Raw genomic sequence first — 23,171 nt, forward strand, 5'->3', positions numbered from 1 at the left:
TATGGACTTACGAAGGGTATATTCAACGAGTTTGGTTCAGATGGAAAGCCGAAGGTATGGAAAAAACCGAACGCTGAACTAGAGGATCGGAACATCTTTCCAACTATTAAATATTGAGGCACCTCTGCGCGCGCGCGCGCGCGCGCGCGCGCGCGTGTGTGTGTGTGTGTGTGTGTGTGTGGGGGGGGGGGGTTATGACTGGAACGCTGTGTCCGAATACTTACGACGCGCGAGGAAGGAACCTCTACTTACTTACACGTTGTTCAATGAAGGTATACAATACCTAACAAAAGTTTGACCACCAGCGAAAATCAGTTTGTGAACTCCAGGTCCTAAATTTGTCACGAATTGGTCTGCAAATACTTCTTTGACTTCTTTGTGTTAATATGAAACTTGTGAAAAATAACAGTTGAAATATCGAGTGAAGTTTTAAGTTATAATTTTTGAAATATTTTGAGAACCTGTAAAAGCACCCTACTTTTGGGTGTAAAGGCCACCCTGTTCACTAAACTACACCAGGTATTATCGCCTAATTTTTTCTAAATACCTATCCAAGACAGTGTATATTTCCGTAAAACCCGAAAAGTGAAGGTTTCTGCATTTTTCACGATACTCTTCCCAGTTCGAATGGTGACTGTAACCTCGAAGATAAGACGCCAGTCAGCGCTAATTCTCCATCTGTAACATGTATTGGCTCCTACGAGCTGTTGAGCGAAGCGTGTACTGCGTGAGGAGTGCATGTTCGGTGACGGTAGCTTATTCCAAAGATTTTTCAAGCAATTGGGAGTACGGTGTTAGTTTTATTATTTAAGTGCGAAATTTCAAAATGAACATCCCAAGAAAAAACTGATACATTCGTCTTTTATACCAATATATACTCCATTGAATAGTTATTTAGAAAAGTAGCCCTATACCTTCCGTATTCTAGTGAACTGGATGGTCTTCACACCCAGAAGTGGTATTTTTATAGGTTTTCAAAAGTTTCGAAAAATTATAACTTAAATTTCATTCGATATTTCAGCGGTTGTTTTTCATAATGTGTATATTAATACAAGTAAGCCACAAAATATTTTGCAGATCAATTCGTACAATAAATGTAGGACAAGGACTGTATTAACTGATTTTCGCTGGTGGTCTTACACTTTTGTTAGGTACCGTAAGTGCCCGAGAGAGAGAGAGAAAGAGAGAGAGGGGGGGGGGGGGTGAATGGCTGGCTGGTGGTAGTGTTTCTTCTTTCCTTGCATGTTGCTATATGGGGAAACAAGAGCACCTTCGATTAATAAGATGTGACAACCAAAACTTGTATCTTTAGAATGAAGTAAAGTGTTGGCCGTTTTCCTTCCTTATAAAAGAGGCATTTTAAGCAGTGTAATACTTTGAATTGTGGGTATCCACCCAGGTTCGTTTGTCACAGTTCAATGTATCCAGGCTTAACATTGAAAGTCCGAGATTTTAGAGGATATATTCTAATTGATCCCAATGTTGGCTATATTCTCATCTATTATAATACTTGATTTGCCGGGCTGAGTAGCTCAGGCGGGAGAGCGCTGGCCTTCTGAACCCAGCTTGACAGATCGATCTTGGCTCAGACCGGTGGCCGGTGGTATTTGAAGGTGCTTACATACGTCAGCCTCGTGTCGCTAGATTTACCGGCACATAAAATAACTCTGGGACAAAATTCCGGCACCTCGACGTCCCCGAAAACCACAAACATATGGTTAATATGACTTTAATCGATTAAAATGAATGAATCCTTTGTTCGCACAATTCCTTGGAAATCTGAGACGTGCGCCTGTATTATCTATTAATGCGAATGTGCTGTAGGTTTCTTCTCCACTTCCCTTGTCGGGAGTACGGTGTATATATGACACGAAGCGTCGTTTATCTCTTCGTCAGTTTTTCGGTGGCTCGCGCATTACCAAATTGTTCAGCAGTAATTTTGGCAGATTAGCGTAGCTGCTCACTGGAAGACTTGTGGTAATGCAAATGTGACATGTGGCAGGGCAATGCTCCACGACCATTACACGCTTACCATATGGAACAAGGTCATTGTCTTCTAGAGAGCCACCGTTTCAAGAGACTTACAGAAGCAAAGATTGGTTTTCATCTCTTCTTAGGGTCAAAACCCGGTTGAAAAGAAGGAATATACGAGAAGGCGTTGACCTTTCCTCTGTGTTTTAAGTTTCATTTGACGGGATACTGTGTAGGTCTAGCTCTCCCGTGCTCTACTTTGTCATTGAAGAGGAAGGTCTTCGGCAAGAGTACCTTAGTTTGTGTGTGCGTGTGTCTTTTGGATAGGCCCTATTACTTCTCGGAGGATGGACTAGACAACCTTGTTAGGGCAATGGCATAGTTTGAGCTTTCGAATAGTGGGGTGGGGATAACGTTTCGAAATACTTGTGTAGGCCTATAAAAATGAAATGTCTGTTTTCTGAAACATCACGTCTAAACCGCTAGGTGGAGTACTATTAAATTCTCTACAAGTATTTAGAAAATGATCTGTCACATGACTGTTAAATTTTAAAATATTGAATTAAAATATATTTGCAAAAAAGTCGCGTAATAGCTTAAAATGAGATGGTTTCTGTTTCTCGCTCAATCGCTTCTAAACGATTGGACCAGTTGATCTGAAATGTTTTTCCCATGACGCAACAGCCCCGAAGGGTCATGGCCTATCAAGCGACCGCTGCTCAGCCCGAAGGCCTGCAGATTACGAGGTGTCATGTGTTCAGCACGACGGGTTCTCTCGGCCGTTATTCTTGGCTTTCTAGGCCGGGTCCGCCATCTCACCGTCAGATAGCTCTTGAATTGTAGTCACGTAGGCTGAGTGGACCTCGAACCAGCCCTCAGATGCAGGTAAAATTCCCTGACCTGACCGGGAATCGAACCCGGGGCCTCCGGGCAAGAGGCAGGCACGCTACCCGTACACCGTGGGGCAGGCTGATCTGAAATATGGGATGGATATATCTGATATTCGGTTCAAACATTTTACAATAATTAATCTTCTAAAGTGGTGGCTATTAATATGTTGGTATTTACAGAACTTGCGTAGGTTTTATCCGCTGAAACCAAAATAATAGGCAAACAATAAAATGTGCTCATTTCCTTTGTAACTTAAATGGTTCATCAAGAAATTGCCCTTTTTAGGGTTGAAGCACGCGTTCCAGAGCCTCCAGAACACACGTCATTACACTGACTGTTGGTAGTTGAAGTATGCTCTGTCTCTGCTGCTGTCACTCATCTCCCGTTAGACGATATTACTGTTGCAATTGTATAAAACTAACACGTCAAATACGGGTAGCAATCATTCCTGAAATGAAATAACTTAACTTACAAGAGAAATTCGATACAAAATTAGATGATCTAATATTCTCTTAGAACAAACATCGCGATATCCAGGCTGAGTGGCTCAGACGTCAGAGCGCTCGCTTTTGGTCAAAGTTTGTGTGTTCGACCCCAGCTCAATCTGGTGGAATTTGAAGGTTCTCAAATACGCCAGCCTAGTGTGCCGGTGGGTTTATCGGTATGTAAAAGTTCCGGTGAAAATTATTTCCAGCCCCTCGTAATTTGCGAGACGTATTATTATTATTATTATTATTATTATTATTTAAACATTGTTCAGCTTATCACTATTTCCGGGGTCGCTGGAGCCACCCAGGCTAATTTTTTGTTTTGGCTGGGGATTTAAGGCCGGATTCCCTTCCTGACACTACGTGATTAATAAAGTGAAAATTCCAACCAGAGACCGATCGAGATTCGAAATAAAAGCATCGATACATTCAGATTTTATTTTCATTGTGGAATAAAATAAAATCATTTTAATGTTTAACTCTCTCATGAACAATATCAGAATATCAAAAGTTTCACATTCGTACCACCTCCCTCCCCCCCCCCCCAAGTACTTCATTTAATGACCATTGCACTGATCACCTGAAATCACTGCTATAGTTTACAAATATATCTCGCAGATACCTCGGGGATATTGAGGTGGTGGTTGTTTTAAGGGTTCATCAGTCCATAGACTGGTTTGATGCAGCCTTCCATACCACCCTATCTTATGCTAAACTCTTCATTCCTACAGTATACATCAACTCTAATTTGTCATATTCATGCCTTGGTATACCGTACCGTTCCTACAGCCTACACTCCCATCAAAACCTAACTGAACAAGTCCAGGGTGTCTTAAGATGTGTTGTAGCGTATCATTCTCTCTTCTAGTGAAATTTCACCAAATCGTTCTCCCTTCAATTTGATTCACTATATCTGCATTCGCGTTTCTACCTAACCATTTCGCCTTCAGCATTCTTCTAACAAACCACATTTCAGAAGCTTCTATTCTTTCTTTCTGAGCTAGTTCATTGTCCACGTTTCGCTTACATACAATGACACGCACCAGACGTAGGTCTACCCCCCTGTGAGTGAGAGACTCAGATGAAAAATACACTCACGGTATTCCCTGCCTCTCGTAAGAGGCGAATAAAAGGGGCCCCAGGGGCTCCCAACTTTTATGCATGGGTTGGTGACCACGAGGCCTTTAGCGGAGTCCTGCCACTTGTACCAGTCCCCTCACCTTCATCTATCCTGTCCGACCTCCCTTGGTCAACTCTTGTTCTTTTTCGACCCCGACGGTATCAGAGCATTCGAGGCCTAGGGAGTCTTAAATTTTCACGCTCCTTGTGGCCCTTCTCTTTCTTTGTCCGGTACTTCATTTTTCGAAGTGTTGGATTCCTTTTTTCTTTTCTCTCTCTACCCTCTGTGGATGGGGGACGCAGCGAAAGACTACAACCACGGTATCCCTGCCTGTTGTAAGAGGCGACTAAAAGGGGGCGACCAAGGGATGATATTAGGACCAGGAGATTACTTGTGATTAGTACCATTACGTACGGAACACCATGAGGCGACGTTACTTGCGACTAGTACCATCTTGCGAGGAAAACCATGGGTCTACATTGTATAGGAGCAGTGCCATTATGTGGGGAACACTGCGGGTCTGAGTGCTTGTGATAGAGGTCATCATGTACGTTCCACTGTGTTCAGAATGGGTCTGCGTTACCTATGAGTAGTACCACATTATGTGAAACACCACGAGTCTACGTTGCCTGTGGTTAGTACTAATGTGTAAAACACCACGGGTTTGGCTGGCGCCCGTGATTAGTACCACAATGTGAGGAAAACCATTTATCTGTGTTGCCTAAGCGTAGTAGCACCATTATGTGAGGTACACCATGGGTTTGTACTGCCCGTGGGCGTTACCGTAATGTGATAAACCGTGGATCTGCATTGCCTATGATTGCCTATGTGAGCGCCGCCATGAGTATACGTGGCCTGTGATTAGTTCCAAGTGAGGAACACCATGGGTTTGTGTTGCTTGTGTGTGGTGCCCTTGTGTGAGAAACACCATGATTTTTGTTGCCTGCGAGTGGTGCCATTGTGTGTGACATACCATGTGTCTAAATTACCTGCGACTGGTACCACCATGCGAGAAACACCATGAATCTAAGTCACCTGTGATTAGTACCATTGTGAGGGGCCGGTGACCTGGATTTTGGACCCCTTTAAATAATGAGCACTATCCCAGTAATTAAAGACATTGTGAACTGGATCCACTGATTGTTTTTCTTTCATGACCATTTTCTCATCACCATTCGTTTTAGATTCTAGTCAGTGGATACATTGTATGTTGGGTATTCAGCCCGAAGGCTGGTGTGATCCTCTGCAGCTCCGCCAACAGCTGTCATAAATGGCCTAGGCGTCACTGAAGAGGCGTACTAGGGAAATGAGAGGTGAGGTAGTTTCCCGTTGCTTTCCTCACCGAGCCAGCCGTTGCTATTACATATCAGTCTGGCAAGCCCACTGAAATGCGTGCACCAACCGACCCTATGAGCGATATTTTCACACCATTCACAACAGGGACTGGCTGCATAAGGAATGGTATTACTACCATCACTCATACCTCAGTCACTTTCATATTGTCAAAGCCAAGGATGAGACTGAGACAGGTCAATGAAAGTAACAAATTTGATATAGCCCATACCAGAAGACATAGTGCACTGTAAACACATCTCGCCAGCAAAGGCATATGGATACATTATGAAGTTTTACACCTCGTACCATTAGGGGTCGATGACTTAGCTCTTAGGCCCCTTTAAACAACAACAATCGTCAGACGGTCTTCAAAAGCATCTAATTCCTTATGTCAGTGTTCACAGTGAGCAAATTTATTTTCTTAGACTTTTCTTGATTGTGCTAGTCTGCATTGTATATCCTCCTTACTTATGCCATTGTTATACTACACAAGTAACAATATAAATCTACTTTCTTCAAGATTCGTTTCCTAACCTAATATTTTCTGCATCATCTGACTTCGTTCAGCTGCACTCCATTACTTTTATTTTGGGTTTGTTTTCATCTTGTACTTCTCCAAGACTGTCTGGTACCATTCAGCAATTTCTCCAGATGTTCTGCAAACTCAGATAAAATGTGGGCAAACCTCAGTTTTCATGCCCTCGCCTTTGATTCTCTTTCCAAATTCCTCTTTGATTTCCTTTATCGCCTGTTCTGTATAAACGTTGAAAAGGAGAGGTGACAAACTGCAGCCTTGCCTCACTCATTTCTCTATTGCTGCTTCTTTTTCATAGCCCACGATTCCTATCACTGCAGACTGATATACGTACAAATTACATATAATCCTTTCCGCATCTGATAACCGATCACCTTCAGAATCTCAAATAGCTTGGTCCAATCAATTATCGAATGCCTTTCCCAGATCTACGAATGCCACGTACGAGGGCTGGCCCTTCTTAATTCGATCCTCTTAAGATTAGATGATGTAACGTCACGATTGCTTCATGTATTTATACACTTCTTCTGAAGCCAAACTATTACTCTACCGACTGAATTACTCTTCTTTCTATTCGGTATGCCTCTAAAGCTCTTAATATTTACCACATGTTATTAAAAATGCCAGTTTACCTCGTTCTTTCAGTCTAGATTGATTGCTGTATATCACTTGTAAGGAATAAAATAGGGCCGGTGACCTAGATGTTAGGCTCCTTTAAACAACACACAGATACGAATAAAATAACTTGTCCTGACTGATGGACTGACTCATCATCGCCGAGCCAAAACTATTGGACAGAAAGAAATGAAATTTTGGGGACACATTTATATTATAGTGTAGGTCGTCACTAAGAGGATTTTAGAATATTCCGTCGCTAAAGGAGTGAAATGGGGGAATAAACTCTTTAAATGAGTAGATCTGTATCTCAAAAACTTGACAGTTTAGAGATGTAAAAATTGGTATTTGGAATCTTCCTCAAAAATAAAGAAACGCGTATTTGTTCGTTTTCTGAAAATCTTCAACGGGTTGAAAAGAGGTGATAAAAGGGGTTCAATTTTTTTCTGAGGATACTTGTATATATCACAAACTGAATTTATTACAGACATGAACATTGGTATTTGGAATTCGCTTAACAAATACACTTGTTTTCGGAAATACATAAGGGAGGTGAAAAAAGTGAAAACGAGGGTGAATTCTTAAAATGAGTAAATCTGCAGTATATCTCAAAACCTGAAGATGTCACAGACGTGAAAATTGGTATTTGGAATCTCCTTTAAAAATGAACAAACATATATATTTGTTTTCCGAAAACCTACTTTAGGGGATTAAGGGTGTGTGTGAAATAGATTGAATTATTTTTATGAGGATACTTATATCTCAAAAACTGAATATGATAGAGCTGAAACTTTCGTATTTGCAATCTCCTTTAAAAATAAAAAAATTCGTATTGTTTTGCTATCTGAAAATCCACTTGGGAAAGGGGGATTGTAAAGATGTGAAGGAGTTTAATTTTTTATAGGAGAATATTTATATCTCTAAAACTGAAGACGTTACAGACGTGAAAATTGGTACATAACTGTATACAAGGCAATAGACGCCCATTAAGGAAGGGTTTCTAAAAAAATCCCTCCCTAAGGGGATGAAACGTAAAACCCTAGAAAATAAAAACATTCATTCCTCCGAAACTGTTGACCAAAGTTGAAATTGCGCTCAATGATTGCCTCCTTATCTAATGTTAAATTAGAGAAAGTTTAGGAAACAGTTCAGACTTTAAGGGTGAAATGGGGGTTTATACCCGAAAACAAAAATATTCCTTTCTCTGAAACAGTTTGACATAAGAGGTTGAAATTTAACATGATTCATCATGTGTGTCTTAGATTTTCAATAAAACGTGGTCTTAAAATAATACGCCCCTAAGGTGTTTTGACCGGAAGGGAAAGGCCTGAAAAATATAAACTTTCGCATCCTTGGCTGGTTGCTCCTATATATGTTATTGATTTTTAAATTGGTCTTAAAACAACGCACCCCTAAGGGGTCTTGACTAGGGGTGATGTCCGATGAGAAACTAGTTTATTTCTATGAAACAGTTTTGACATATGAGGTTCACATTTCACATGTTGGTTGTTCCTATGTGTTTTAGATTTTAAATAAGAACAGCTCTTAAAACAATACACCATTTCAACTGGTTTTGGCTGGAGGGTGACTACTTATGACAGAATTATTCATCCCTCCAAACTTTTTGACTTATGAATTTGAAATTTTACAAGAACTTTAGAGATCTTAGCTGTCAAATATTTCACGTGTAAGGATTGGGATTATATGGAAGTTGTTGAAGTCGTAAAACTAAGTCTTCACATCAACCCAGGTACTCGACCGAATTTCCAACTCCTTTTCTTTATTGCCAAAAATAAGTTATTTATAAAACTCAGGGGTATAACTGAAGTAATCTTTAACTTGGTGCGCTACTGAAGGAACATTTTTGAGACTGTATACCATTAGTGGTACCTACGAATTCTGGCGGACGTTGAATGTCTAATATTTAAAAAATGAAACCTCTCAAATTACTAATCACTTTCCAAAAGCTTAATACATATAATAGGCCTGAATAATGAAGGTAGGTTCATCTACATTTTTATCAGAGATCGGTGCTGCGCTCTATTTGAACTAAATTCTGTGTCGTAGATTTTTAATAAAAAGTGGTCTTCAAACAATACAAATGACAAAAGGAATGACAAAAATATTCACGTCCATGAAACCGTTTTAATTACGAAGTAAAAATTTCAAATCGTACTCTAATGTTAAAAACAGGAAGTTTGAAACAAATTTAACCCCTCAGAGAGTTAAATGGGGATTAAGATCCGAAAACAGATAGGCCTATAACCATTCCTTCCTCCAAAACAGTTTAACGCACGAAGACAAAATTCCAAATAGCAGTATATATTTTAAATAGTAAGTGTGTATTAGGAAATATTTTTAAACATCCCACCCCTAAGGTGTTCAATGGGGTTATCTCCGCAAAACGACATTCATCCTTCGAAAACCGTTTGACGTACAAATGCGTAATTTTGCGAGGAGGTTCTTCGTTTGTCCTAGATGTAAAATATCATATACTTCAAAATATTTCTCTCCTATGGGATTTAGATGGTGGTTGACTCTCAAAAAACACATCCATTCTTCCAAAACCGTTTCAGGCACGATCTTAAAATTTTACATGCCCTAGGTGTTAAGAAATATTTTTAAAATATTCACCGCCTAAAAAACATTCATTCCTCCATTACTGTTCGATGGACATCTGAATTCCACAGGTTGATCGCTTTTACATCCTAGATGTTAAATATGATAAGGTTTTAAATTATTCCAGTTCTTTTGAACAGGGTTCAAATGCGTATTAGATAAGAACATTAATAATCATTCCCTCAAAACAGTTTGACATACGAACTGAGGGTTATTTTACGGGCTCAGTCAACAGTACACTCTCCAAAATGTAAAATTTTGAAAAATAACTTTCAGTTTAAAACCGTATCGAAGCACGGTTATCTTGATAGTAAGACTATAAAAATTGTTTCAGAAATATGTAGATTGTACTTGGAAAGTAATTTGAGAGGTTCTAGATAGATGGTCAGACATCTGAAACATTCGCTTGCTTCAGTTGCATAAATGTGATGGAAGAGTCCATGGAAATTGATGAGTTCAGGTATTGGAGAAAGTGGTCTCGCACATTATACATTCGATACAATCCTTGGGAAAGAAGACTTTCGAATATTTGACACACAGCTTGCTTACTTGATCTCCCTTCCACGTTCACACCTCGTCTCAAGAGGAAAGTGTTCTATTTATAGTTTAAAATTTGCATCATTTTAACTCTAAATATTCTGCCAAGTAGCTATATTTAAAGCTTTCACACACACACACACACACATATATATATATATATCTCCTGACTGATTGACTCATCATCGCCGAGCCAAAACTACAGGACATAAAGAAACTAAATTTTGGGGATACATTTATACTGGAGTGTAGGTGCTCACTAAGGAAGGATTTTCGGATATTCCGTCACTAAGGGGGTGAAAATGGGGGAGTGAAGTTTGTAAATGAGGATATCTATATCTCAAAACAGACGTAAAACTTGGTATTTGGAATCTTCTTTAAAAATAAACACGAATTTTTATTATTTTGGAAAATCTAATTAATCGGGGTGAACAGGAATGACAATAGGGAGTGAATTTAAAAAGACAATATCTACAGTATATCTCAGAAACGTAACATGTTACTGACGCAGAAATTGGCATTTTGGAATCTCCTGTAAAAGTAAAGGATCATATCCACTTAAGGGAACTGAAAAAGAAGGTACATTTTTGAAATGGGCAACTACGGTATATATCAAACTTAACATGTTACAGACGTGAAAACTGGTATTTTTAATCTCTTTTTAAAAATAAACACGTATTTTTTTATGTAAAAATCTTCTTTAAAAATAAACACGCATATTTTGTTTTCGGAAAATCTACTTAAATGATGGTCGGGGTGTTTCGAAATGAGTAAAGTACAGGAGTTGAATTCTGTTTGTGGATACTTATCTCAAAAACTAAAGCTGTTACAGGCGTGAAAGTTGGTATTTTGAATCTCCTTTAAAAATAAAGGAACGCGTATATTTTGTTTTCGGATAGTCCACTTAAGTGTGGAGAGGAGTGAGAAGTGAAAAAAGTTGAATTCTTTTTATGAGAATACTTATATCTCATAAACTGAAGATGCTACAGATATGAAAACTGGTATTTGTAATGTCCTTTCAAAATAAATACGTATGTTTGTTTTCGGAAAACCCGCTTATGGAGCAGAAGATAATTTTAAAAAGCGGGTGAATTTTTAAAATGAGGACCGGTATGTCTACAGTATATGTAAGAAACTTGGTATTTGGAAAGTCCTTGAAAAATACAGGAACATGTACTTTCTGGTTTTCGGAAAAAGCACTTAACCGGGGTGAAAAGAAGTGAAGAAAGGGTTGAATTTTTTGAGGATACTTATGTCTCAAAAACTGAATGTTACAGGCGTGGAAATAGGTTTTTGGAATTTCCTTTAAAAGTAAACTTTTCTTTTTAATTGGAGAGATCAGTTTTTCACATGAACAATTCTATGTCACATTGTGTATTAGCGCCAAAAGGCAGTACCACAAACATTGTTTACAAAGAGTTTCTGGGGTAAATGAAACCCCGATTTTCGGGAGTTTCTATACTTTACGTATTTTCAGATGTCTTCGTACAATGCGGAGGAACGATTACTTTTATCAACTTACGAAATCCACGCGAGCGAAGCCGCGGGTAACTGCTAGATTCGTCATAAAACGAAGAGCCTTGCTAGCGCGGTCAACTTTCATCCCTGGAAAGTCAAAAACTAGTATATTGAAGGAACGACTGGCTCCTTCCTAGTCATCAACATTGTCAAAGCTGTGCTTTAAAAAAATATTAACTCCATATTCTGATAAAACGGCAAAGTTTTCTTGAAATTGGATTGTTGAATTCCATAGCAGTAAATGTGTGTAATTTCTTTGTTATGCCATATAACCTAACTTACAGGCGACATGTGTTACGTTTATTTAATCGTGAATTTTTTTTCATTATGCATCGGTGAAACTGTTAGTGTCAAGACTCGTGATTTCAAAGTTCGCGGATTCAATCTCTTCTAAGAGTACTTCAATTACCTATTTCCGACCTATGGTTATTTGATAACACATTTGTTTTGATCTACTCTTATTCCTAGAATTTTGTGTTGAATTTGATTGCATCCGTTAAAATGCTTCTAGCTGCAACCAGTATACATTAAGAATATTTCTGCCGCTCGTTCTAGTAAGTTTTGAACAGCTACTTCATGGCCCATTGATCTTGGATTTAATGTCGGTACGTCCTATGGACACTTATTCGTACTTTGTTCGTTATTGTCATTGTCAACCGCTAACAGTTTGGAGCTGACATTTAGTGATCCTTCCTCCATTAACCTTAAACGGCTCGGCTAATTTCATCCTAAATATGATGGATATTACTTCTAAGAGTTCATTTTATTATTTTCAGGCTATAGCACTGCTTTGTACTTTATCGATCCAATTTGTGTGGGTTTTCAGTGTATATTTCAATGTTCTGAGCATTATATTTTAGGCTATTAAAAATGATGGTCGTTCCAACTTAAAATGTTCCAGAGATATAGCCTGAAATTAATTCTTTCCCAGTACTAACTGGATGGCCCATCTAAATTAATCTAATTTGGTACGACATAAATATCCCTTAGGGAAGAACACATCGACTTCTGTTAAATGCTGCGAAAAACAAACGGTATCGTTCAATCTTGATAACCTAGCGCAGCTTTTAAACTTTGAGTAAAGGGTGTAGTTTCTAGACACCGATTTTTGGCCCATATCTTCGATAATCGATGAAATGTTGAAACCTTCAACTAGATAACTAAACAATTGAAAAGATTGAAGGAAGATTATCGTTATTGCTCCCGGCTAAAGCATAAACATGTATAGTGGTATTTAGACTGTAATAATTAGGACTCAACCCCTTAAAATATAACCCACCGAGCTCGATAGCTGCAGTCGATTAAGTGCGGCCAGTATCCAGTAATCGGGAGATAGTAGGTTTGAACCCCACTGTCGGCAGCCCTGAAGATGGTTTTCCGTGGTTTCCCATTTTCCCACCAGGCAAATGCTGGGGCTGTACCTTAAGGCCACGGCCGCTTCCTTCCCATTCCCAAGTCTTCCCTGTCCCATCGTCGCCATAAGATGTTAGTGCGACATAAAGCAGATGGCAAAAAAAAAAAAAAAAAAAAAAAAAAAAGAAAGAAAACTCCGGAAGGCGAAAGAAATGACTTTTGGAGGAACAATGTAATTATTAGACCACACAACTATGCAAATCATTGAGAAAAAGTTCTGGGATAGTACATAGACCTGTAACAAGAATCAAACAGGTTCGGCAAACGAAAATCGTTACAAAATTTGCCATAAACTGGACGGCCAAGAAAATATGTTGACGCTGATGGCAGAGATATTATAAAAAAGTTCAAACGATATCCGAAGATCAGTGCACCCCCTCTCGCAGCGGAGCTAAAACCAAATGTCAGTGTGTGTGTGTGTGTGTGTGTGTGTGTGTGTGTGTCACAGCACGGTTCGCAATTTCCTTAGGGAGACTACATGGGAAGAGTTGCCCGACGAAAGTATTACGTCAGTAAGATCAGCATAAAGAAGAGGTAGTTCGCCAAATCATATGTAAACTCCTCAATGTAATTGTGGAATACGCTTATTTTTACTGAGGAGTCCAAATTGAATGTTTTTTGCTTCTGATGGGAGATTCAAGGTATGGAGAAAGAATACAGAACTGAAGGAGAACCTTTCTCATACAGTAAAACACGGAGGACGCTCCGTAATGTGTGTGTGTGTGTGTGTGTGTGTGTGTGTGTCGCAGATCTGGGAGTCCATTTTATTGAAGAAAACGTGAACCACTAGTACTATGTTAATGTATTAAAGCTTCATCTCGTCCCTACTGCACAAAAATGTTCTTTTTTGCTATTTTGCTTTACGTCGCACAGACACAGATATCGTATGGCGACGATGGGATAGGAAAGGCCTAGGAATTGGAAGGAAGCGGCCGTGACCTTAAGGTACAGCCCCGGCATTTGCCTGGTGTGAAAATGGGAAACCACGGAAAACCATCTTCAGGGCTGCCGACAGTGGGGATCGAACCCACTATTTCCCGATTACTGGATACTGGCCGCACTTAAGCGACTGCAGCTATCGAGCTCGGTAAAAATGGGGTTTAAAGACAGTTTTGAATTCGTGCAGGACATCTCTTCCAAGCACTCAGCTTGAAACAAAAGAATGTGGATACTCTATTACACACCCAGGTACCTCCACACTATCGGGCAGTCTCCAGATATAAATCCTTTTGAACACCCGGAGGGGTACCGTGAGAAAAGAATTCGTTCTGGGCACATTTCTTCCAAAAACAGAACTGAAGCGAGCACATCATTCCCGCTGCTACCGCGTCTAATTTGGTGAATTAATTTCCAAAACTATTCCAGGTTATTATCCTGTCCAAAAGTATCCCACTAAGTACTGATTATGGCCGTGTGGATTTAAGAGAATGAAATTTGCTGTGAACAGACTTCGAATACTTACTGTGCCAGTGTATTGAATGCGTATTCGAAGTTTTCTTTAATTTTTCGTTATCATGGAAATATTTAGTTTAACTTCTCTAATTACAACTTATAACATGTACTTATGAAGGAACATTTGTGTTATGTATTTGCTACAAATATATACATAACCAAGAATATGCCCTTTTTGTTAAAAAAGGATTAGTGTTCGAATGCTTTTTACACTGTGTAGGTGCTGCCAGTCGGTGAGTTGAATTGAATCGATTCGGACAACTTCCAAAACTAACCTGTTAATATTTATAGTCATACTTTCGCGCAGTCCGTTTGATTGGAAACTGCAACTCAAGTCTCACCCAGCTAAAATAGACTGGGTAAGTATTTATTACCTTGCATCAAGTCTCTTCTCTCCTGCCTCGGACAACCTAAGTTCGAAGAGGGAGACTCCAAATATTGATCATTTACCCGTACATTAAATAAGCAGTTTAAAATTGGTCATATTTAAGTAGAAAAATACGGAAAATTATTTATCTCTGAAGTATAAACTCTGTATGGCGTAGTAATAACAAGGTTTTTTGTAACCAAGTGTGTACATAACAAATTTTGACTCACAGGTATGGAACAGTACAGTCCGTAGTGCGTAAGGACGACAATAATGATTTATTATCTTGTTCGGTTTATCTGTCCAGCTTTCCTAGTGTTCTTTACGTACTGTATATTTTCTAATAGTATTTCTGTTCACTGATATGTACTCCGTATTGTATTCCTTTCTAATGAGGTGGTTTGTTTTGCATGAAATACGTATATGCCAACTAGACTGTATATAATAACTGCATGTGGGTTGAATGAGTTCTTTCATTCGTACCACCTGTGTGTGGGGGACGCAGACGAAGAATACACCCACGGTATCCCCCGCCTGTCGTAAGAGGCGACTAAAAGGAGCGACCAAGGGATGATTAAATTAGAACCATGAAAGTACTTGTGATTAGTACCATCACGCGGGGAACACCATGGGTCGCCTTTACTTGGGAGCAGTACCACTATGTTAGGTACATAATAGGTTTGTGATTATTAGCAGCAGAAAGCGGTTCACTGTGTTTCCAGTACCTGTGATTAGTACCACTATATGCGGAACATGACGGGCTTACGTTGCCTGTGATTTGTACTATTATGTTAAAAACACCACGGGCCTGGGCTGTGATTAGTACCACTTGAGTGACACCGTTGGTCTGCGTTGCCTGTGACTTGTGCTCACTATGTGAGGAACACCAAGGGATAGTACGAGTCCCTGTGATTAGTACACTTTTGCGAGGTGCACAATGAGTTTGCGTTGCCTACGAGTGGCGCCATTATGTGAGAAACATCATAGGTCTGCGTTACCTGTGCTACGTACAATACTTGAGTAGTACCATAATGTTTCGAACACCATGAGTTTACGCTACTTTTGATTAGTGCCCCAACTTGATAAATAAGATGGTTCTACTTTACTAGCGATAAGTACCATTATGAGCGACCGTCGACCTGGATTTTGAACCCCTTTAGACAAGCATCATAGATTCAGGATTGTGCTTTGGAAGCAGTCCCTTTGTCAGTAATATGGTTTCTGTGAAGGTGAGGCATTGCGGATCGGATCCACTGATTATTTTAAATTCATATTCATCCTTTCATTCTCTATTACGACTTGAATTCTGGTCAGTGGATGCATTTTGGACTTTTAAATTGTCATTGCATTTCGTCTTATTTCGTACCATTAAGGGCCGATGACCTAGATGTTAGGCCCCTTTAAACAAGCATCATCCATTCATTAATTCAGTCGGTTGGAATGTTCCCTCCTTAACGGCCGGGTTCTGCAGTGCTAGGCTGAGAGCATGCATTACATTCATTCACTCATTCATCCAATCACACTCATTCATTAATGAATGCTCCCCCTCAGTTGGTAGCTATCCATGACTGGGAGAGAGGAGTTTATTCATTCATTCAGGCAAGAACACGATTCAACCATGAAATAATTCATGCACCAATTCTTGTAGTCATGAAACACTCTCCCAAGTTGGTGGTTATCCGTGACTGGGTGAGAAGAGTATGTACTCATTCATTCATTCATGCACGAACACAATCGTGAAATTATACATCCACCAATTCATGTAGGCATTCATTCAAATGTATGTTGTAAGTGTAGGATTTTGTTAAAGTATGTGTAACAATGCATGCAATAAATTCTATTCTTTTGTTAGCTTGGATCGAATGGCGGTACATCAGTCACCTCTGTAAGGAATACTGCAACACAGGATATTCGGGAAAGAGGTGTACAAAATTTCATCCTTCTTCGTTAGTACCTATAAGGTGTGATTTTTGTCCAGTATTATACTGAGAAACTCAGATTTTATGTACGTTGGTACACTTCAGTGCGGGCACTTATTTTTACCTGTATGTGAATCCAAACAATAATAAAGCTCTTACCTCGTATTTATAAGGATCTGGGGCGTTATAAGCTCTACTGCTTCAATAATACGTTGTCTCAAGTCAGCTAGACCTGTAACTTTTCTTCTGTACTCAACGTCCTTACGAACTCCTCATGCAAAAGGTTTAACGGTGTCAAATGCGGAATTCCAGCGGTCAGGCGGTAGAACTGTCTTCATATCCAATGACCATCGTCTTTCAGAAATTTAACCTCGTTGTATGGAAGCAAGGTTGGACTTCGTCTTGCTGGAATGTGAAACCTCTAGATAACTATAGGACAACAGTTTTCAAACATGTCTGGGTAGGAGTGTCCTATAACTGGGGTCTAGCCCGGACACTGTGTGTGTGTGTGTCGCGCGCGAAGTCGGCAACTTGTACATTAGGTACATGGAACACGATCCAACACGGACGGAGAACTCAATAGCAGCTCAGCAGACCGTGGAATCTTCAACTCAACGAGTTCTTAGTTTTGTTTGTGGACAGTTTCCTTTACCATTCTTACTCATTATTGAGCATAGAGGTGATTATCTTAATAATTATTAAAAGAAACCAGAAATATATCTAATTCTTCTGCATCATACATCACTGGTGAAAAAGGAAGATATACTTTTACCTAGCACTCGCACAAGGTAATGCTGTCATCTTATTTCTTGACCTAACAGCGGAGGTCGTCGTCCCATAACACGGTATTATAGGATTTGAGAGGTTAGAATGGGCAGTGAGATACTTAAAAAAGTAGTGCTTAGTAGATTAAATTATGTTTGACAGTTCAACTGGTAGCAATAATTCCGCTATATATTCAGATATTACTTACAAATCGGCGAAAATCTGCGGGAAATAGCATATAAGTCACACAGTACAGAAGTATTGTAACTTAAGTATCCTGAACATTTAGGATACCAAGTTAGAAATATCAGCAGGTACAGAACAATTGCGTGTGTAAAACAGCTTTCATAATAGCGAAATATTACTTGTGGCTGCCGTGACTTCATTATTATATTGGATTATAAATCTGCACGGTTCAATGCAGTACGTCATTTCTCATCAGAAACAGTGTTGCTGTAGAGTAATGCACAATATACAGGCATATACCTGGAATGTGCCGCAGTCATGCTTAGGCTACCGTCACTCCGAAAAATATAATCTCGCTCCCTGGCCCTGTTTTCTCATAATAAGTGACAATGTAGGTTAGTGCCCTTCTCGAATGGAATGCATGTGGTATACTTGAATTGAAGTCATGTCCCTATAGTTCGGACTTCACACAAAACTGGAATTCTGTTGGCTAAGGTCATATCAACAGTAGTAGAAACCTACATACTTAGGTTGGTCGTTAGAGCTGAGAGTTGAAAAATCTTACCTGCATTCAGTAAATTCTGTGCATTACCAAATGCACTTTGTATGCCAGGCCCAATAATGTATCCACCGGCTTGTGTTGGATGTTCCCGTTCTCGCTCAAGGTTACGGAATCTAATCCGGCGAAGTCGATTGTCTATTTAAATGTGTTTTAATATGCAATACCTGTGTTAATAACTTACACGGTAAGGGGAAAAATTTCAATAATCTGACTTCTAAGTAACTTAATGACCGTTAAACATACAACAGCAAACATCAAACTGAAAAGAAATGGCTTCAAGTATCACGAAAGCATTGAACACTTCTCACATATCTCTATATTGAGTAATGTGTGTTAATAACCATATAATTCCGCGTATTGGTTTGATTTCAGAAGCTTATGCCCATAGAATAGTAAGCTAATTAGATTTGTTAAAAAGACCTCCTGAAGTGGACATTTCTAAGTATGCACGAGCCTCGCAATAAATGTATTTTTAAATTTCGAGCGAACGTGTCAAAATTAATAGTAGAAAAATAGCCCTGAAAGAAAATGGTTTGTAATCAATCGAAGCAATAGTTATTTTTTTCACACACAAATCTCACATTAATCACACATTTTGTATTAATATATATATACCCACCCTGTAGTCCCATTTCCTACTACGGAGCCAGGGATGAGGTGAGAGATGAAATTGACATGCTTTAACGGCTGTTGCCCTTCCTGACACCAACCTCGGTTGAAATCGTTAAATACCAGGACGAATATTTATTAACATATAGTGGAATCGGAGTTTCCGTTTAAAATCTAAACGTTTTACCCTCTTCACACACTTTGAATAACATTTGAAAAATAAGATATTAAAGTATTTACTCCGGTTCTGCTGAGTTCATTAGAAGATTAAGTGCAAGGCAACTCTTTGTTGATGTTGTAAAATGCACTTTAGAGTGCATGGCGTTATTCGGTAACCCATAATACATTTGATATTATTCCAGTTTCTTACTTGGCAATTGCAAGCAATGACTGTGTCGATTTTTGCGGAGTGGAAATCACTGAACGCAAATTGAGGTACGGCATTTATAAATTTTCCTTACAGTTCTGTTTATGCCCTTCAACGTTTAGTTGACGGGCCTCCATAAATTAAATGAATGAATATTGAAATTAATGAAATCTGCCCCTTTTAAATTTTCATGTTGATTCAATTGTGGCATGTTGTTAACTTCTAATTATTCACTTCGTAATTTAGCGGTGTCTTGTGTAAAAACAGACTTTCACTTGCAGTGTGTGCTCTGGATCCGAACATGGTTACTTGTAAAACTGTATTATTATTGATGAGTGCATGGTCAAGTGAGCTGGGTTCCGTGGTTCAAATCCCGGTCTATCAATGTGAGATTTACGCTGGACAAAGCGGAAGCGAGACAAGTTGTTCCCCGGGTACTCCGGTTTCTCCTGTCATATTCCATTCCAGCAACACACTCTAATAAATTTCCATCTGTCATTCATCAATCATTGCCCCAGAGGAGCGCGACAGGCTTCGGCAGCCGGCAGAATTCAATTCCTGACCCGGTCGAATGACTGGAAACAGGCTGTGGATTTTCATGGTCAAGTGAAGGATGTTTTGGTATATCAGTTTGCATGTATTAACGAGCAATGATTTTTCAATCCTATATAATTTTATGCAGGAAATATTAAATCATTGTTTTCTTCAAGGGAAATGGTAAACATAATTTTCTACGTACAATGACGACAGACTGTTCAACTATTGATTTAGGAGAAGTTTTTCTTACTTCGGTCAGTACTATCTCCTTTAAAATAAACGTGATCTCATTATTATGCAATATGTGTACGGTTGTCTCCAGCAAGGCAACGAGAGGTGTGTTCATGACTAATACGAAGTATATTCATGCACTTTTTACTTTCCTCTCACTGAGTGAGAAAGGAATCATGCCCACAGCTTTCTCTTTGTCAAGACAGTGTGTAAATTCAGACTGGAAGGGGGAATCGTAAATCGAAGTCCATTGTCGATGGATCATACATATTGCTCTGTGACTGAGACAAGCGAGGTGAACCTAGGGAAAGACTGTAGAAATCACCGGTAATACGAGGGGGACTTGGTGTGAAAGTGGGTCGATTCTTTAATGGATATTGACAAGTTATTCGCAACAAAGTCTGTGTGGCTCCTTGGTTGAACGGTCAACGTCCAAGCATTCGGTTCAGATGGTCCCAAGATTCCCGGTCGGGTACAGGATTTTAATCACTTCTGCTCAATACTACTGACTCGTGCAGATGTCCCCTTTCGTAGCCTATCTATTGTTGGGTTCGAAGAATTTTACGGTGGTCCAGAAACAAACAAATTATAGGTCTATTAAAAAGAAATAAGGCATACTGTTCGTGGAAAACCAGAATGAAACGAAAACTGTTATTCTGCTTATGAATGTAGCCCTTCACTCTTGTGTGAAAGTATGCAGGACTGTTCAGCGTAACGAGACTAGAAAGCGTTTTTAAGACGTTCCTGTAACTCTTGACATCATTGTTTACAAATATTAGAAATGACTCTAAATTCGTAATGAGCCCCTGAACGTTTAATTCAGTGTTATCATTCCAAACATGAATACTAAAATAATTCTCCCTGTCTTCAGTGGCATAAAATTTCAAATGTGGCGTTTTACACTGTCACGTGAAATACAATTCGGCGTTAGATATTGAATTAAAACGTCCCTTGAAAATATGCCGACATTTTAAAAGTACTTGCATGACAGAATTTTTAATACAGAACGAGCGAAAAGAGTTCTTCGAATTTCTGAATTCACATGAATAGCTATTTCCATTATAAGTTATAATAGTCAGTATTTAATAAATGATGAATTGCTAAATATCTCGTCTGGAAAGGTATTTTACTCAGCTGCTCACATACTCGGAAGAACTGCGGACCGAATGGACTTCAGTATATTCATTCGGTCTCTGTGGCCTATAATCCTGAGAAGAAATTCTTACCTGAATTATGCAGTAAAATGGATAGCCTCTTCAGCGTTTTAGTAATTTTAAGACCGTTCCCAGAAGGCACAGCTTGAAGGGATGAGTTTTCTTCAGAGATGGACCTTCAAAATCCGAGGAGGCACAGGTGCTGAGCTTGAAGGGTTGAATTTTCTTTATAAATGGACCTTCAAAAATTCATTTTGATCTCTGGCTCATTAGTAAATGGACAATATTAAACTTGCATTACGTTGTGGTGAATATGCTTCGATGTGTTCAATATTTGGGAATTCATCATACCGTAAAGGAAAACTATTTCTATACAGTTCTTCCATTCCATCCATTTTAGTTCATGTAATAAATATTAGCTTAAATCTTCCACCTGAAAAAAACCACTGTGATGAATAAACAAAACTTCCATCAAATGAAAACAGGATGAAAAGGATATATTAACGATAGCTCTTGTTCAATCATTAATTCTTGTCGAATAATAACGCCGTTTGTTATTCACTAATTCGGTTCTCATGCCAATTGTACTGTACATTGATGATGCTTGTTTAAAGGGGCCTAACATCTAAGGTCATCGGTCCCATACTGTGTATTATGAAATGTAGGCCCTACTGAATTATGAGCGAATTTTTACTTATTTTTCTCTTTGTAATTTCATATTAAAATTTACACGAGCATCACAAATATACAGACATCTAGCAGAGAGTAGATATTCAGGAATGAACTGTTTACCGTCAGCGTACTCCTAGTATCTTCCAGCTGGTATACTGGATGCCCTTTCCGTTAAAGTTCGGAACTGCCTCGAATACCCCAAAGTAACGAATTTCCACCATGTTTCTTTTAAATAAAAAAGTGGTGACTTCATTTGTCAGACTTTAAGGTTATGCGTAATGAAAACAATGAATTGAACGCAGTTGTATGCATATTCATGCTTCAAAAGTAAGAGTGGACTTGTAGCTCGAATTAAAATTACTATAAAATGATTTGAGGCAGTTGTAAATAGTAACGGAAAGGACATTCAGTATAGCAGCTGGAACATAGAGTACGCTGACGGTGAACACAGTTCATTGCTGAATATCTACCCTTGGTTAGATTTCTGCATATTTTTTATAGTTGTGTAAATTTTAATATGCTTAGCATTGGAAGAGGATTTGCAGGAATGATATTAGATATTTATTAGATATGTCTGGTGGGTGAAACGGCATTAGTTCAGCAGTGTGACGTTGCCGAGCTGTTGAACTTCTGTATAGGACGCAACCTCCGCATTACTCGCTCACGAAGCATGACGAGAAGAATTTCACTTAAAGGTATTTTCAGCTGCACCAACATACGAATAACCGAGCGAGTTAGCCGTGCGCTTAGGGGCGCACAGCTGTGAGCTTGCATCCGGGAGATTGTGGGTTCGAATCCCACTGTCGGCAGCCCTGAAGATGGCTTTCCGTGATTTCCCATTTGCTGGGGATGTACCCTAATTAAGGCCACGGCCGCTTCCTTCCAATTCCTAGCCCTTTCCTATCCACCTTCACCATAAGACCTGTCTGTGTCGGTGCGACGTAAAGCCACTAGCAAAAAAAAAAACATACGAATATATTCGTCAAACGAGAGCTGTATTTTAACTTCGCGTATTTCATTGTCTCATGCAAATACGTAGGAACACATATAGTCAATTTTCACGTCGACAAAATTAATGCCGGGGCTGTAAATTAAGGTCACGGTCGCTTCCTTCCCACTCGTAGCACTTCCCTATCCCGTCGTCACCATGAGAGCTATTTGTCGATGCGACGTGAAGCAAATTGTAAAATATATATTACCAAAATTGTACTTATCATTCTTGACTTCATGTGCTTAGCAACTGAAAAATCTTAGAATACATCTACACAAACTTCACCGTTATTACAGATCAGCTGGGGCTGTACCTTA

General features: G+C 39.2%; 1 protein-coding gene across 1 annotated transcript in view; it reads left to right on the forward strand.

Annotated features, from left to right (window-relative positions):
• The window catches only part of LOC136864362 (myosin-4), a 635,412-nt gene that overhangs the window by 530,875 nt on the left and 81,366 nt on the right, over positions 1–23,171 (forward strand). The window lies entirely within an intron of this gene.

Source organism: Anabrus simplex, chromosome 2, assembly GCF_040414725.1.
Source record: "Anabrus simplex isolate iqAnaSimp1 chromosome 2, ASM4041472v1, whole genome shotgun sequence".
NCBI lineage: Eukaryota > Metazoa > Arthropoda > Insecta > Orthoptera > Tettigoniidae > Anabrus > Anabrus simplex.